The sequence below is a fragment of the Hipposideros armiger genome, unplaced genomic scaffold (genome assembly GCF_001890085.2).
Source record: "Hipposideros armiger isolate ML-2016 unplaced genomic scaffold, ASM189008v1 scaffold_270, whole genome shotgun sequence".
In the NCBI taxonomy this organism is placed as follows: Eukaryota; Metazoa; Chordata; class Mammalia; order Chiroptera; family Hipposideridae; genus Hipposideros; species Hipposideros armiger.
In genome coordinates, this window is record NW_017731620.1 from 2,102,462 (window position 1) to 2,117,275 (window position 14,814).

General features: G+C 40.7%; 1 long non-coding RNA gene across 4 annotated transcripts; it reads right to left on the minus strand.

The window, feature by feature from the left end:
• Positions 1 to 4,659: 4,659 nt before the first annotated feature.
• On the minus strand, positions 4,660 to 14,718 carry LOC109390468 (uncharacterized). Of its 4 annotated transcripts, none has more exons than XR_002125579.1 (3): positions 14,458 to 14,718; positions 13,152 to 14,284; positions 4,660 to 4,908 (listed from the first exon to the last, which is right to left on the minus strand). It is a non-coding gene; the product is annotated as an uncharacterized LOC109390468 (long non-coding RNA). The 4 variants fall into 4 exon arrangements; XR_002125577.1 differs by lacking the exon at positions 14,458 to 14,718 and having other exon boundaries at positions 13,152 to 13,548; positions 14,130 to 14,438; XR_002125578.1 differs by lacking the exon at positions 14,458 to 14,718 and having other exon boundaries at positions 13,152 to 13,548; positions 14,088 to 14,438.
• Between the last annotated feature and the right edge of the window lie 96 nt (positions 14,719 to 14,814).

Here is a 14,814-nt window from a genome sequence, read left to right on the forward strand (position 1 = left end):
GAGAAATCATTTGACAATCTTATGGGAGCTCCCTTGTACAATAAGAAACTAGTTGTTTTTCTCTTGCTGCTTGTAGGATTCTCTTCGTCTTTAACCCTTGCCATTTTAATTATGATGTGTCTTGGTGTGGGCCTATTTGGGTTCATCTTGTCTAGAAATTTCTGCACTCCCTCAGATTGTATGTCTATTTTCTTTGCCAGGTTAGGGAAGTTTTAAATCTTTATTTCTTTAAATAGGTTCTTGACCCCTTCCTCCTTCTGTTCTCCTTCTGGTACTGCTATGATGCGAATGCTGTTATTCTTTATGTTGTCCCAAATGTACCTTAAACTACTTCATTTCTTCTTATTCTTTTTTCTTTTTGCTTGTTCTGATTGGGTGTTTTATAACTTGTATCCTAAATCGCTGATTTGATCCTCTGCTTTACCTGATTTGTTGTTGATACCTTCTAGTGTACTCTTCATTTTTGTTATTGTATTCTTTATTTCTGTCTGGTTCTTTTTTATGGTTTCTATGTCTTTCTTTATGCTTACTATCTTTTAGTTGAAATTATGAGTTCCTTAAGCGTTCTTATGGGCAGTGTTTTAAACTCTGTCTCTGGTTGGTTGGTTGCCTCCGTTTTGTTTGGTTTTATTTCTGGAGGTTTCTCCTGTTCTTTTATTTGGGACATGTCACTTTGTTATCTCCCTCTGGCTGTCTCTCTGTGTTTGCTTCTATGTAATAGGTAGATGTCCAGTCTTTGCTGGGTGACCTTATGTAGTATATGTCCTGTGTGGTCCAATGGTTCAATCACACTGATCTCCTCTGCATGTGTTCCAGGTGTGTGCCTCGTATGTGTTGTGTGTATTCCCCTATTATAGTTGAGCCTAGGTTGCTTTTTTGGCATTTCAGTAGGTGGGGTTTACTCCCAGGCTGACTGGCTGTGAGGATAGGCTATGCCCACAGTGAATGAGCTGCTGTGTGAGGGTTGACCTGTCCAAGTGGAGTTTTCTCCCACACAGGCTCTTGTGCCTGTTGAGTCCACCCTTTAGTTCTGGGTCTAACCAGGTAGTGCTCTGGTATGATCTGAAGCTGGCCTCTGGGTGTGCTATCTCTGGTGTCTCTTGGGAGGGGCTCCCATGCAGGTGTATTTCAGTCTTGCCTGTGACTGGCCTGGTAGGAGCTATGTAGCTGTATGTGGTTGGTTGCTGCCTGTGCTGACCTGGAGGCATTTAGGGGTGGCCTTACTGTGAACTGAGGCCCAGCTGCAACCAGTATTGGGCCTGAGGCAGCTTAGCAAAAGGCTTGGGCACCCTGTGCCTTTAGTCGCCTGCTGGCTGCCCACAGGCTCAGCCGTTGAAAGAACATCCTTAGGTGTGTGGGCCAGCTGTTTGATCCAGTGTTGAGTCCCCCCAGAGATGCAGCCCGAGGTGGGCAGGAAAAGATTCCAAGGAGTTACGGGGTGTGGGTGGTGGTTTTTACAGTTAATGCAGTTTTGGTTTTTGCACCAATGCCGGGCCTGTGACCACTTCACAAAACACCCTGAGAACACCACAGCTAGCCACTGCTCACTTCAGGCCTGCAGTTCCCCAACAGCCACCCAAGAGAGCCTGTGGTGCAGGGTGTAGCTTGCTGCTCATCATCAAAAGTTGCTTGGGCTGCAGCTGGCCATCCATTGCTGTAAAAGGCTTCCATGGCTCATGGAATGGGACTGCTCAGTAGCTGAAAATGTCCCAGCAATGCTGTACTAGCTCTGTGGGGCAGGAACCCAGGGTATCATCAAGGTGGTATGCATGCGCGAATTTTACCAGACCAACGTGGTCTCAGATTTAACCCTTTGGGGGAGGGTTCAATGCAGAAAAGAGCACACCCTCCTCTAGGCTACATGTGAGGCAGGGTCCACACAGGGACAAAGGCTGGTCCCTCTAGCCCAGGGGTCGGCAAATGGCGGCTCGCGAGCCACATGCGGCTCTTCGGGTATGTTCAATCTCAAAAGTTTGCCGACCCCTGGAAGAGCCAATCCTGTCCCTCACAACAACTTAAAAATTATTCGAAAGCCATAAATATATTTTTACATAATCACCATTATGTGAATAATATTCTTTAAAATTTTTATGAGACTATGATAGTTTTATTTTCATTTTCAACTTTACTTCAGAGCCATATGTATGTACCCAAACAGCCGCATGTGGCTCGCGAGCTGCAGTTTGCTGACCCCTGGCGGCTCTTCCGTCTTAAAAGTTTGCCAAACCCTGCTCTAGTCCTCACTCCATAGCCACACAAATCAGTTTTTCTGTGTATGTCTCTGGTGCTTCTTGAGGTGCCACCCCTCCACCAGAGACCAGGTGAGTGTTTGTAAGCGAGTGAGTCTGTTTGTGAGCCTTTTAAGAGGGCATCTGGGTTTCCAGCTATCTTTCGTCTCACTGGGATAGATAGACACAGTCCTTGCTGACTTTCACTGTCAGATGTTGTAGTAATTCCTCTTCCCAGCATAGGACCCTCCCTCTTTTGGGGGGACCTCCCAATTCAGAGCCCAGTGTGCAGCTGGGATCCTTCCCTCTTTTGGGGGAACCTCCACCAAGGAGGTGTCTCTCCCAGTGTTCAACCACTATCTGTGGGTTTGGGTCAGCTGGTTTTGTGTCTCCACCCTTCCTACCAGTATCAATGTGGCCTCTTCTTTAGATTCTTAGTTATAGGGATTCTGTTCAGGTGGTTTTCAGATGATTCTTGAGGTTGACTGCTCTACAATTTACTTGTAATTCTGGTGTTATCCTGGGAGGCAGTAGGCATAGTGTTCACCTAATCTGCCATCTTGGACCTTCCACTATTGTAGTTTCATTTTGAGATTGGCATTTAAAGAAACTGAATATTTAAAAATAGATATAAGTGGGCCGGCTGAGTGGCGTGATGGTTAAGAACTGGCTTGGGATGCCAGAGGGCCCCGGTTCGGATCCCACATATGAGGGCCAGTGACACTGCCCTCCACAGCTAAGATGCTGAACAACAGCTCAACCTGGAGCTGGGCTGCTGTGAGTCGCCGGCGATGGCGTAGGCTGCAGCCCCTGTGGCAGTGGGTTGCCATGGGCTACGTGTGTAGCCAGCAGTCAGGGTGAGCGGCCAGCAGCCGCGGAGAGTGGCTGTCCAGAAGCTGGCGACTGATCTGCCTCGCCCGGGAAGAGCACAATGATGGTGCCAACTTGGGCCAGTGAAGCAACATCCTCCATAACTAGACTGAAGAACAAAATGACAGCAACTCGTCTGTTCCCCTTCCCCAATTCCCCAGCGCTGTTCCCATCCCCCCAACTCCCCAATAAAAATCTTTAAAAAAATAGATATAAGCTAATTCAAGTCATTATTTATTCTACCTTTTGAAATTAGAAATGAAGAAACCACTGAAACATTTTACAGAGTGAATCACTGTATTTTTGTGGTTGGAGCACACAAAATACTAATGAAGCTATGTGACATTGCAATACTTGCTAAATGAAAAGTCAGTGAAATAAACCATGAAAGTTTAATTTTCCAAATATATAGTAACTTTTTTTGAATTAAAGATTTAACTGAAGTCATGAAGAGATATTTTTTCTGCAGAATCGTAATTTTACCTTGAAAAATGATCAGGCAACAGACTTTGCTAGACTTGCTGTTTTGCCTGTATCTGCCTGGTATCAGTACCAACTAATCATCAAAGATCTTTTATTTGAATACAACTTATACTGAAATATTAAAGGCTTAAATAAACTTTTTAAAATGTCATCATTTATCTTGGAACATGTACACTGATATTTGCATTGATGGTGCAAAAGCAATGGTGAATAAAACTGCTAGCATGAATTAAGTCATTGTATTTTACTCTGTCGTAAATATGTTGGAAAAGGGGGGAAAAAGCAGTTTAAGAATGTCCTTGAAAAAACTTAGTAAAAACCATTAATTTTATTGAGTACATGTCCTTTTAACATTTTGTGTGATGAATGGGAAATACACAAAAATTACTCCTGCTGCATACTAAAGTACATCTTCAGAAAAAGCACACTGTAAGTCTTTTGAGTTGAAAGCGTGAATAGCTGCTTTATTCCATTGCACAATATTTTTTACTTGAAATAATGACTGACAAACTATGATTACTTAGTGTATTAAAGAGTTTCTTGAATAAAAATGAAGCCTATAAATGCAAGGAAAAGAACTGAAAGATTTGATGCCAGTGATAAAAATCAAACCATAGGTAGGGTTGGAACAAGGTCTTCTGACTCCTCAGAGGCAGATCTAAGTAGGTAGGAGCTGAAGTTTATACACTAGTGAAATGCAGCGTGTGTTTGTGTGTATGTGGGGGGGGAGGGGGGTTGTCCATATTTAAGACAAAGAATAAAATAATAGAGAAACAAGTAAGCACAAAGTGAATATTTTTTAGAATGAGAATACAACAAATTACTGGAGGATTGGCAATTCAGGTCCTGTTCTTCTGAGATCTTTTTAGGCAATTTAACCAGAAATGTCTACATAGAAATGCTTCTCTCTGCAACCTGGTTTCCTCACTGCACCTAGAATCCACTACTGCTTCCAGCACTTATTGAGTCCCATTGTCACTACAGGCTCATGGGGATGTCCAAGAGAGGACTCAACTCAGAGCAGCGGTGACTGGGCTCTTGTCTCCATGCAAAAAAGAATTCAAGAGCGAGGCAGATGCAGGAAAGTGAGTGATTTATTGAAAATTAAAGTACACACCTGAAGTGAGGGTGAACTCAGAGAATGAGTCACATTGAGGAGGTCATGATCACGGGTTTTTATCCCTACCAGGGTGGGAATTGGTGGTGTCCCATTCATGTGGTTCATTCATCTCCTCCCCTGGGCGGGACCCTCTGTTTCCCATTTTCTTCCTTATTTGGTTCCTTCAGAACTGTCATGGTGTCACATGTATGATGGGAGTTGTAGTAACTGCAATGTAAATGAGATTATGACATTATAATTAGCTAAAGGTCAGGTCCCCAGTCATAGGTCACAGGAGTTAGCCTTGCCTGATGAAACTGGTTGTTTTTTTTCTAGCTGCAGGTACTGGATAGTCACTTACTTTTGTAACCTGTGAGGCACCTCATGTGGTATCCTGGAGGGGATTGTCAATTTCATCGTCTATCTATCCTGCCTCAGCATGAAAGTGAGGGGACCTGAAGCTTAAGCCTTATTTAAGCTTAAGCTACACAGTAATTCACTTCTACTGTTTCTATTAGAGCATGCTTCTTCTCACATTATCTGATAAATGTAAACTTGACTAATGCAAGAAAAAACCTGTGTACAACTTAATTTTTACAAACTGAAAATACCTATATAATATGTAAATCAAGAAGCAGAACTGGGGCAGGCCAAGTGGCGCGATGGTTAAGAGCTAGCTTGGGATGCCAGAGGGCCCTGGTTCGTATCCCACATATGAGGGCCAGTGACACTGCCCTCTACAGCTAAGATGCTGAACAACAGCTCAACCTGGAGCTGGGCTGCCGTGAGTCGCCGGCGACGGCGTAGGCTGCAGCCCCTGTGGCAGTGGGTTGCCATGGGCTACCGTTTATAGCCAGCAGCCAGCATGAGTAGCCAGCGTGAGTGGCCAGCAGCCGCTGTGATCAGCCGTCCAGAAGCCGGCGACTGATCTGCCTCGCCTAGGAAGAGCGCAATGATGGTGCCAAGTTGCGCCAGTGAAGCAAGGTCCTCCACAACTAGACTGAAGAATAAAAGGACAGCAACTTGTCTGTTCCCCTTCCCCCAATTCCCCAGCGCTGTTCCCATCCCCCCAATTCCCCAATTAAAAAAAATATCTTTAAAAATAAAAAAAGCAGAACTGTATCAGAAGCCCTTCTGCACACCTTCCAGTCACTACATGCCTTTTGTACTGCCTAAAGATATCTGCTATCCTGATTTCTAATTATTGATTTTGTACTTTATATAAGTGGAATCACAAAGAATGTACTCTGGTGTCTGGTTTTTCCTCAACATTTTGTTTGTGAAATTCCTTCATATTGTTTTGCAGTTGTATATTGTATTCTCATTCCTGTATCATATCCCACTGTGTGACTATGTCACAGTTTATCTATTCTTTATTAATGGCGTATTCTTCAGTTTCTTGATATTATGAATAGTACTGATGTGAATATTCTAATATATGTTGTTGGTGAATGGATGCATGCATATTCTTTTGGGTATACACTTAGAAATGGAATTTCTCGGTCATTGGGTATGCATATATTCATCTTTGGTAGATACTGCCAGTCTTCCAAAGTGGTTGCACCAACTGACATTCTCACCAACACTGTATAAGAAGTATGGCTGCTTTGCATCTCTGCTGACTCTAGCATTGTCCATCTTTTTATTTTAGCCATTTTGGCAAGATACATAGTAGTATATCACATCATGGCTTTAATTTACATAAGGCTGATAACTAAATATGAGGTTTGTACATCTTTTCTTAGTGTTTTTTGTGCCCACCCCTAACCCCCTTTGGATTTGTTTCATATTGCTTTGTATGAATTCTTCACATAATCTGGATACTAGTCTTTGTCAAACATATGTATTAGAGATTCTTTCTCCTACTTTTTGAATCGCTTAATCATTCTCTCAATGAGTAAAAGTTCTTAATACAGAATAATTTATCATTTTTTTATCTTTATGGCAAAAGTTTTTGGTATTTCCTGTGTAAGAAATCTTTACCTATGTGTAGTAAAAAATTAACCTTGTCCAGAGAAAAGTATGGCCCTTGCCCAGGGCTCCAGGGAAGTAACCTCTAAGTCCTTGTAATGTTCTGCCTCATACGAGTCTTTGTTTACCTGGGGCCTTGGGCCAAGCCAAGTAGTTTCTGCTAACAATGCGACTTATGGTGAGGGCCTTGGCCATACGATATCACCATGATGTCTGGAGGAGCTAGAGAATAAGGTCAGCAATGTGGGAAGAGAGCCATCACTATGGGACTGACTCCCTCAATAAGAGCCCTGGATACCAAGGCTTTCTGAGCTTCCCTAGTTGACAACACTGCGTGCACTGTCAGCCACTGTTGCTGGAAGAAGCAAGCACTGTCCTACAACTCTCTGGGAAGATAACTGGAAGCTCTCTGGACTTGGTCTCTCCGGCACCCTGCTCTATGCCCCTTTCCTGCTGCCGATTTTAATTTGCATTCTGTTACTGTGGTAAACTGAAATCATGAGTACAACAGCTTTCCTATATTTCATTTTAAAAGCTTTATTATTTTATCATTCACATTTAGATTTGCAATCCCCTCCCCCCCCCAAAAAAAAAAGTCAGATAGGTTTTCAATCCCTTTAGAACTGATTTTGGTGCATGGTGTGTGAAGTACTGGTGAAGGTATATATCTTTTTTCATATGATATTCACTTCACATTGCATGATTTATCGAAAAAAACACCTTGGGGAATGCAGTGCTTAATCACTTGTCATAAATATGATCACTTGTGTATCTGTTTTTACTAATAGTATAGATTCTCCAGCTTTCTTGTGTTTTTAAGACTGACTTGACTTTTAGGTATTTACATTGTTAAAAAATGATGCTAATATAATTTATATAATTTGTATGTGTAAAGAACCCAAAAGAATCTACAAACTATTAGAATACAAAAATGTAGCACTGTTGCTGAGGGGAAGACAATATACAAAAATAACTTTATTTCTATAAACCAGCAATAAATACAAAACAAAATATAAAAAAGATAGGCTAATGTTTTATTAGAAAAATATTTCTCTTTAAATATGACTTTTAAAAAGATCTGTGAAATTCGAAAGTAATTTTTAAAATAATTTTTTAGTATTTTCTCTAAAATCTCCTTTGTAGTGAGAAAAAAATGTAAAAATTATAATTAGTTTGTCATCATTTTGGTAGAAACATACATTCCAAAATATGAATAAATATGCATATTATGATTTAATGATTTCTATAGAAAAGTTTTTACTACTTACTATCGGTCATCTCTTTGGTATTTAAGACTTTAACACTAAAATTTCTTTTTCTTTCTCTCTTGGTATTAAAGATTACAATTGTCTTTCATTATCTATAGTTCCATTTTAAGTAGTAGTGTCTTAAAAACTTGGGAACCAAAACCTAACCCAAAAATAATGTTATGTATGCCCTTACATGGAGTTTAAAGCTTCTTTTTAAGCCAATTCTAGAATTTCAATTACTTTATTTACTACTAAGTCTGCAAACAGATAATTGTAAGTAGGGGCTACCTTACTTTAGAATAATATAACGTTTATAAAATATAAACTATGACGTTCTAGTTTAATTCCAGGGTCTACTTTCTACAGAAGGTATAGGCAGCACAAAGACAGAAAAGTAGTAAATGATCTGTCAATTCAGGCAGACAAGTGAATCAGTTCTACCTCAAAGATGGGGAATCTCTATTATGAACCCGTAGTTCTACTGGCCACTCTAACTAGATTACATTGGTGATAAGACATCTCTATCGTTAATTCCTGATATTGTGAGTTACAATAAAAAAAATATATATTTGGTCTTCATCCACAGGTTCCTGGCTCCCAGCTCCCAAAACCCTTGGAATTTCGTGAGCAGTAAGAGCAATGGTAGCATCTTGTTATAATATTTGGTCTCTGGTCCTCAGCTTCTGAAATGACTTCAGGGCCATCAAGGTGAAATGGGTGTCTTGTCATTGATAAGTAGCCCCTTTCACCACAACTAGGTTTATTTTAAGGAAGTGAATTTTGGAAAGCACCTAAGATGGGGGCTGGTTATCAGGGGAACCAACCTTGAATAGAGCATTGAAACTTTCAGTCCCACTCCTTGGTGAAGGAATAGGAGAGGGGAGAGCAGCTGGAGGGTGATTCAGTCACCAATGGCCAATAATTTAATCAACCATGCCTATGTAATGAGGCCTCCATAAAAACCCAAAAGAATGGGGTTTGGAGGCTTCAAGGTTGGTGGAGAGTTGGGAGAATAGTACACTCAGGGTGGGCATGAAAGTTCCAAGCCCTTTTCCCATACCTTGCCCTATGCATCTCTTCTATCTGGCTGTTCCTGAGTTACATCCTTTATAATAAACCAGTAACCTAATGAGTGAAATGTTTCTGTGTTGTGGGCTGCTCTAGTAAACTAACTGAACCCGAGGAGAGCATCTGTGAGAAAAGCATAGGTGACAACCTGGGCTTTCGATTGGCTTCTAAAGCGGGGAAGGAAGTCTTGTAGGACTGACCCCTTAACCTGTAATCCAAGGAGGGAGTCAGGGGAACCTCTGATTTGTAGCTGGTTGGTCAGAAGCACAAGTACCACCCTGGGCTTGAGATTGCCTCTGAAGTGCAAGGCTGGCTTGTGGGACTGAGTCCTTAACTTGTGGAATCTGATGCTATCTCTGGGTAGTGTCACAATTGAGTTAAATTGTAGAATACCCAGCTGGTGTCATTGCTTGTCAGTGTGGGGAACCTCATCCCCCACACATACACCCCACATGTTGGAACTGGTGATCACACTCTTTAGTTCCCCAAAATGAGAATTCTTTACTTACCAACAGAGTTTACAATCCCTTTTGTAAGGGAAAAAAACAATCAACAGATCTCAATCACATAATTTTGAACACTAAATACACATTATATAGTATTTTATATGTATTATATCCACATATACCAAGTAAGTACAAAATGTAAATGGCTTTCCTCAGCTTGTGCAGTCTTTATAACTGGCACAGCCATTAGGCTGAAGACTACAGCAGGTCTTTTACCTATATGCATGGTTTCCATAAAGGGATCCTGGTAAAGATACCTTACTTAAAAAGGAAGTCCAAGTATCAGCTACCCAGAAGGATGCTTTTGCTCCAAAAAGGGCAGCTGCAGTTCTCCAAGACTAGAGCAGTGTCTGCACCTGCCATTATCCAGCAGAGGTGGCAAGAACATCATTTGCACAAACCAGTAGATTTGTAGATAGGAGGCAGGAATGTGAGGATTAAGAAGAAAACAATTTGTCAAAGGAGGAAGAAGCAAAATGATTCTGTGCACACAACCTATTCTCCTAAGAGGAGTGCTATCGATGCAAAGATAATGCCAGTAGCTACAGGAATTTCTTCGTTGTTTATGTTCCTTCAATATTTGCTTATATCTCAATATTTATCACAAACATGTAATAAAGCCGGTATGTATATATCTGTCTCCTTCACTGGACTCTGAGAACCCAAACCCTCAGAATCTTGTACTTGGGGGGAACTGAATAAGGGGCACTATCAGTATGCATCAGTATCACAAAATAGCTAATAATGTTAATATACAAAGGTGGACAAATTTGGTTTAATTTTTCAAAAGATCTTAACAAATGGGGACATAATTATCCTCTCATTGACGTGGTGTTCATTTTTTTGTCGTTGCATATATTATTTTCTCTGCTGAACAAACTGGAAGAAAAACTCAGTTTTAAAAACTTACTGAGAGAAAAATGTGCCTCTTTGGATTAGCCTAACCAAGGTGGAAAACTCTATTTAACACTGCATGTTAACCTGAATTAATATGAATCATGAATTATAATGTTGCAGTTGCATTTGCATGATTCTGACCAAGTCAGAAAACGATATGACTCAATTATCCCAACCCAAATCATGGTTTTGGTGTTTATGAGTTTGAGAAGTCTATTTTTATATCCAACAGAGCCAATGTTTGATATTAAATCTGTCCTAAAAAAAACACCTGTGTACAGAGTTGATGATTTAAAATACAATAAAATGTTTAAAATTCTATTAAAACACTGAATAGTCTTTAACTATAAAACCTGTCCTAAGGTACATCTAATATACATAAACCAGATAATTAACATTACTTAGAAGAGTTACAATTAACATTGTCAAGTGTTTGAATTTTAGGCATTGGAGTTAGAAACAAAGGGAAAACATCCCATTATTTTGTGGGAAAATGGCTGTGTAGGTCTTTCAATTAGATTAAAAGTAATATATTATTTATATTTCAACAGATGACTATAGGTGTCAACAGCTAAATTAAGCTTAGAAACACAAATGTGGCACTGAAGAAAAAGGACGGCAGGAATTGTGTTTCCTCATGCTTTTGCTCTCAGTCTCCCCCATCTCAGTAAATGATAACTCTTCCAGTGTTTAGGACAAAAACCATGCAGTGATAGCTGATGCTTCCCCTTCTCTCACATCCAAACCTTGAGAAAATTCTGTCTTCAGAATATATCCAGAATGTACTGTTTCTCACCAGCTTCCCTGCTATCACTTGTCATTTCTAGCTTGTATTATTACAATATTTAATTCTAAAGTGTTCATTCTTTCAATTGTTCATCCACCCATCCATCTAACAACTACTAATAAACAACCACTTAAATCAGATACTATTTTGGGTACTTAAGTACACAGAGATTACCCCTTTTGGCCTTTACAAAATGAATACCTCTTATCCATCCTGAATTTTAATATGGTACATATTAAATATGGCATATAGGACATAACTGCGAGTGCACTAAACTGTCAATACTGAGAAAATTATTGACTAGGTGAGGGATTACTTTCCAAGCTGGGATTCTAAAGCTTTGCTTCTAAACCAAACTAAACTGTAGAACTTAATGTCATTAGGAATTCTGATAGGTCACTATCAGTAAATGATTTTTAGCATAACTCAGAAGGAATAAAAAAAATTGAATGACATTGATATATTAACATTCTTTTTATTCCCCTCAACTTAAATGAACAAAATACTTTGGCCTTTACATCTCTAAAAATGAAAAAGAGAAAAATAACTGATGTTGAATTCTGTCAAATTCCAGCAATAAATACTATCCATACATGGAAAATTAAGCTAAATGATAAAAAGCCTAATCTTATAAAAAATACATTTCAAGAAAATGTTTTTCATAATAATTAAAAATTGTGATATTTATATTTTGATCAACTGGCTGACTCAACTTTTAGAACATTGTGATTATGGGATATGCAATAAATTTAAATATACAGGCATTTTTTTGGTTGCAGGAAAGAACAATAACCAATAAGGCTTTCACGCCTAAAACCTTAGTACATAAGAATAGAGTTCTGTAGGTCAGGGTTCTCAAGAGCACAGCACTATTGACATTTTGGGCTGATTAATTCTTTGTTGTTGGGAGATTGCCTTGTGCAAAATAGAATGTTTTGCAATATCCCTGGGCTCTTCCCACCAGATGCAGTAGCCCCCACACCTTAGTTATGACCAAAACATCTCCAGATATTGCCAAATGTCCCTCAGGAGGCAACAGTCCCTAATTGAGAACCACTGCTACAAGGAACAGGACTCCGATACATTGTGAAACTTGGACTATCAAAGAGCTAGTTCACTTTTCAAAAAATGGATGATGGGTATCAAAATACTGATATTTAATTCCATTGCATACATTTAAAAGAGTGACAGATATTATAAAATGACATTTTACAATGCACTGTAAACTACATTTTTGCTGTTATTTAAACTTATAGGGAAGAACTTTGAATGTTAGTTTATAATCCACTAGCCAAAAACATCTTGTAGTTTATAGGATAGGTGGATAATGTGCACTAACTTACTGACCTTTTCCTAAACCCAGTTAAGGTACTTTAGAACACTGAGTTTATCTCATATAACTCCGAGCCTTTTTTTTTTCCCCCTTGAAGACTATCTTTCTTGATAAAAGTCTAGAAGCTTAACTGAAAAGAATCCCAGGACTTTTAAATAAATGTAAAATATTTAGGTAAAAAGCAAATGTTATTCAAAATTCAATTTCTATAGACTACTAACCTTTTTTACTTCCACTCCTCAAATGATGCCTATACAATTCCAAGGATTTGGAGACTGAGAGTACTTTAAGAACTCCAAAGATCTTTCCCATACATATTGGGTTGTCGGAAAAGTCATGACGTATTTTTCTGTTTTTCGTTGCAAAAATGCGTCATGACTTTTCTGACAACCCAACAGAAACAGTACCTCCTTAATCCTATTACAATCCTGTCACAGAATTTGTCTTCTCAGTTGCCCCAATTATCTCAGCTTAATCAGTTTACTGTCAAGTTTGCCAATGGAATAATTCATTCTAACTATAAATATAGAAAGGTATGTAATGCTTTTACTTTTATAAAGCAATTCCACATAAATTAGCTCATATTAATTGAACACATCTACAGGACACGTAGAAAAGATGCTAGAGATTAAAAAAAATGCAGCTTAGTAATAACTTACCTAGTTTACATTTCAGCAGCAGCAGCAGCGCTGAGACATCTCCAGAATAATCACACCAAACTCTTTTCTTAAGAAATCCTCATTTGGGATTCTGATCATTAACTTTACATTGTATGGGGTTTTGGGATACTTGAAGGCAAGTTAAACCAAATTACTGCCCAAAGTGGCAGGAAGTCTTCATTTGTAGCGGTGAGATTTCTTTAGTGTCTTTATACAAGGCTTGAAGACTAATCTTCCCATTTGTCTGTATTCAATGTAATATCATTTAAAAGTCACTTCTATGTTGAATATAAAATTGTCCAACAGTTTTGTTTTCCAAGTGTGAATTCTTGCATCACATAGGACAAAACATTAACTTCAACAGTACTGCTCAACAGGATGGCTCTTTTACAAACAGCTGTTGAGGATAATACAGAAAAGTGACTTTGATAATCCAGTACAGATGTCTCATTAAGCCCCTGTAGAGTTGGTCTATACCTGCCAATTACTAGGGTCTTCTAAAAATCACTGTTCAGTCTCTAAAATGAACTCAGTTAAGACCACGTAATACCGTATCAGGAACCACCTATCCCTCATATTCATAAAATGATTTTAACTAATTTTATTCTAGCGCTAAATATTCTAGCGATAAAAAGCATTATAATTATATATTCGCAGCTATTGCTAGAGTTTGGGTCCCCTGAAACTTAACACCAAAACAAGGTGCAGTTTAGCATTTCCGAGTTACTTCTGCAGTCGTGGCCTGAATCTGAGCCAACATGCCTGTGTGGAGCACCAGGCGGCCCTGGGTCCCCATGGCTACCGTCACAGCAACGCTTCACGACCAGCCGGGCAGGCCCGAGCCCGTGGGGGTGGAGTGGGGGCGCCCGCCCGCCCGCCTCGGAGCCCCTCAGGGGCGGCGCCGGGAAATTTACGACGCTAAGTAGAAAGAAACACCTTCAGGGCCAGGTTGGGAAAGCAGGCGGGAGCAAAGCAAACCTGCCAGGTGCTCATTTCTGCTTCTTCGCAGCGGCTAGGGCAGAACTCCTAGTGACACCAGGCCGTGTTGATGCCCTGTTCATGCTGCTTTCCCTTTAACACGGTGGCTTGAGGACTTGGATTTTTCCGTTCCCACTCAGGAAAATTTTAGATGTCTGCATAGATAAGACACGCCAAAGATGAAATCCCCAACCAGTCCCTCACAACTCAAGCCTGCCCACGTTTCCCTCGCAGACCCGCCCTCCACCGCGAGGTGCGCGGGCCCCAAGGGACGCCAGCTCGGGCCTGGCACGCCTCGCCCCGCCCCGCCCCCAGGCGCGCGCCTCACCGTATAAGGCGCGGAGGAGGGGGTACTATGCCCCACCCACTCTGCCTCCGCCCCTCGCGCGCCAACCGGTGAGAAGGGGTTGCAACAGCCTTCCGGAATTCATTTCTTCTCTGCCCCTCTCAGAGGGCCGTTTCCACAATGGTAAAAGACAGGCCCCAGTAATCCTCACTCATTAAAGATTAACTATTACTAAGAGTCATTTCACCACCGGAGTTCGCGAGTCTAACCCTCCTTCAATAGCTCAGGCTCCGCCCTCGCGGAGACGGGCCCCCCCACAAAGACCCCCCCCCCCGCCCCCGCGCGAGCCCGCGCTTACGCTTTCCGGGCGGCGCGCGACGCGCCGGCTCCGCCCCCCTT